The following is a 3,931-nucleotide window of genomic DNA, read 5'->3' as shown; positions in this document are numbered from 1 at the left end:
TTCTTGTGTACCATATGCCATGCCAGGCACTGAACCCCGGGTACACTCTGCCAGCCCCCAAACTGGACATGTGGCACATGCCTGTAATCCCAGAGCTGGGGAGGCTGAATCAGGAAGATCACTGAACTGTGTAGTGAGATGCTGTATCAGATAAATAAATAAATAAATAAATAAATAATTTATTTATTTTAAAAAACATTCTCAGAGCCTGTGTTTTATGATCTGGTGAAGCAAAGGAAGGTAGAGTTGTTGCCTTCCATGCAAACCAGACCTACACAGAGGAAAAGCGGGTGGGGATTGGAGCCACGCAGACAGGGGCTTTGAGTTGGTTCCTTTACCCACACTTCCATTACCCACTGCAGCGCACTGAAGCACCTCAGACCTTAGAGGATGCAAAGGATGATTTATTGTTGCTTGTGACTCTGTGAATGGTCCGAGGAGCTTCTGCGCTCCCTTGTCTGGGCTGCCTCGTGCAGCGGCAGGCAGCTGGGTCACTTGGGTCGCCTGCACAGCTGTGTCGCCTGCCATCCTGACAGCTGGGGCTGGCTCTAGGCTGGGCTGCTCTGGCTCTCCTCTTGCTCACGCGCTAGCTGAAGCGGTGCTGGGAACATCCCGGCTCGGCCTGGGGCAGCTGAAGGAACAGTCTCGGGACACACTTTAGGGTTAATGACATGACTTTTTGTTGTGCAGGGACACCTGGACACTAGCAACCCTGAACAAATTTTACTAGCAATACTTAACATTACCAGAGATGAAATACTCCATTCTATAGGAATGACCATGCCCACTGCCCGCTGCATACTGCTTCATTCATTTTCTCTTCTTTTTCTAGTCTCTTTAGGTATAATATTTTTTATTTGGAATCTTTGCTTTAATAAGGTAGAACTTTGGTTCTATTTTTCCTGTTACACTTGGTTCTATAAAGTCTTTCTTCAGAACGTCCTTTGCTCCACCTCACCAGTTTTGGCACTCTGCGTTTCCATCTTGATTTGTTTTATAATGAGAAAATTAAAAAAAATATTATATGCCAGTTTGTTAGTTTAGGAGCATGTTGCGAGATTGCCGTATATTGTGAATTTTACAGAATTTATCTGGTTACAGAGCTATGCTTTCATGCCATTGTGGTTTGAGGAGATACTTGGTATGATTTCAGTGTCCTTGAAGTTTTCAAGATTTGTTTTTATTGCCCAAATAACCTGTCTTAGAGAACAGTCGGAAGAAGTCTATTCTGCTGCTATGAGCTCTGCATGTGTCTGTTCAGCCCATTTGAACTAAACTGTAGTTCAAAGCCAACATTTCTAGATAGATTTTCTGTCTGGATGCTTTACAGACATTGCTATGTGTGGCTACTACTGTATTTCTGTTTTAGATTTCCCTTCAGAACTCTGAGTACATTATGAGCCTTACATATGTAGGTGTGTCAATATTGGATACATATAAATTTATCATTCTTATGTCCTCTTGTTGAATTGACTCCTTTAGCATTATTCAATGACTATTTTCATGCCTTTATTCATTTTTTTGTCTTAAAGTTTATTTTTCCTGTTATACTTGCAATAATGCCCACTTTCAGTGGTTTCTATTTGAGTGGAATATCTTTTTCCATTCTTCATTTGCAGTCTATGTGGACCTTCAGATTCGAGGTGAGTCTCTTGTAGGCAGTATATAGTTGGTTCTTGGTTTTTCTTTAACAAATTCAGCCCACTCTATTCTGTGGGCTTTGATTAGAGATTTTAATCCATTTACATTAAGTAATTATTAACAGATAAAGATTTGGCTATTGCCATTTTGTTATTTTTCTGGTTTTTAATTGCCTATCCCTTTCTTTTCTCTTTCCTGGTATGTTCTGTGATTTGATGACTTTTCTGTGATGTCTTGGCTTGATTGCATTCTCCTTATGTTTTTTTTTTTTTTTTTAGAGAATATATTTATTGAGAGAAAGAAAGCTGCTGTCCGAGAGAGGGACAGGAGGGGGGCCTGAGTGGGTAGTTCCCCCTCTCCTTATGTTTTATATATCTATTATAGTCTTTGCTTTTAGTTGCTCATGCGACTTATGTAAAACATCTAGTTATAACAGACTATTTTAACTGATAACTACTTAACTTTGATCACATGCAAAAACTGAACCCTTTTTTCCTCTTTTCAAATTTCAAACTTTTGATGTCGATAATTTACCACCTTTTATATTTGGTATCCTTTGACAAATTATTGTAACTCTAATTACTTTTAATAATTTTGTCTTTTGGTCCAGCCAGCAGGGTCCAGTCCTATTAGATGGTGTCACCCCCATTCCAGTGGGTCTCCTCTCATTTTGGGGTTCCATGTCTCAAGTCATTCCTATGAGCGCCAGCACACCCAGAATTGCACTGTGATGGTTACCTCGGAGTTTCCTAATCCAGTCAGGCTGACAATCAAGGTGAATCATCACAGCACATCAGAACGCCAGTCCTTTCAGCTCACAGGTCTGGCTTAAAGCACCAATTGCGTGATGCGATTGAAATTCCCCTGAGTGACTATGTCAGGATGGCTTGGAGAGTAGCAGCCACACACTGAGAAATTGCATGGTAACAAAGGAGCACGCATCCCTTGAGACTGCCACCAGGGAGAGGACACAGGTGCAGTACTGTCATTTGACCTAAGGAAAAGAAGAAGGGAGAAAATTCATCCCTGTCCTATCAAATAACAAAGAAAGAGAAGAACAACAAAGCAGTAGGGTTTACTACCAGGGCTCAAGCAAGGCATTGCAATGCCGGCTGGCTGGAGTGAAGTGACTCGGGCAGGCTGCTCCCTACACAGGGAGCACCTTTGTAAGCTGCCTTGCAGGAAGAGCAGCTCCAGGGCTGTGCGTGCTTCACTGTAGTAGATGACATCCAGAAAGGCAGGATGGCTGTCATGGGACTGAGCATGGTGAAAACTGGATAACAGAAAGAGACAGATCCATTCTATTGACAGCAAACTGAAGATACTTGTAGTTTCCTAAATTTTTGCATGTACTATAAGTGGTTCATTAAGTACTTCAGTGTACTAGGAAGAGAAATAAACCAAGAATATAGAGTGATCGTAAACTTTTCATGGAAATTGGGTCATTTGTGAGGGGGAAAAAAAGAGAATGCTATTAATGATCATGCTGGAATTCCACGGGCATGATAGTAGTGAGACAAAGTTATCCTTAGATATGACAATGTCATGAGAGAAGGTTAGTGAAAAAAATGAGAATAATGTCACTATAGAAAATGAAAAGGTTGGCTTGGGAAGATAGCTCAGCAGTCTAAGCACTTGCCTGACAAGCACTAGGACCTGAGTTTGATCCCTGGTACCACATGCCATGCTGGCCCCAGAACCCCAGGGGCGCCATGCTGGCCACTGAAACCAGGCGTGGTGTTGTAAGCCTGTAATCCCAGAGCTGAGGAGGCTGAGACAGGAGGATCACTATGAGTCTGAGTCTGAGCTGTGTAGCAAGACCCTGTACTAAATAAATAAGTGAAGGATAAAAAACAATTAAAGAAAATGAAAAAAATAATACATGTATTATTTCTCCAAAACAATTAGTTCCTCTCACTATGGAAATATTTTTTAATAAATTGAGGTTCTTCTCTATGGCACAGTATCCCAAGAGGAGTGACATAGATTTGCTGAGAGATGTTTTCTTCCCTGTGAAACATCATAGCTCAGAGTATTTAGTCAAAGCAACAGATTAGCCCAGAACCATCATTTCATCTCCAGAAGATGATATTTTTATGCTATTCTGCATACTCATATTTTTAACAATTTTTGTTTTCTTTTTTTATCAGTTATTTTATTTTAAAGAAAAAAAATAAAAACAATGGTACAAAATCTTAAAACAAGATTTTAGGAGAGTAACAATGGTTAGTACATTGTGCATTGTTGCTGCCAAAGTAGTTTCTCATATTACAAGATATAGGCAAGAAAT

The sequence above is a fragment of the Octodon degus genome, unplaced genomic scaffold, assembly GCF_000260255.1.
Source record: "Octodon degus isolate 3935 unplaced genomic scaffold, OctDeg1.0 scaffold00052, whole genome shotgun sequence".
NCBI lineage: Eukaryota > Metazoa > Chordata > Mammalia > Rodentia > Octodontidae > Octodon > Octodon degus.
The sequence above is the reverse complement of the archived record's forward strand: the minus strand, read 5'-3'. Positions refer to the sequence as shown.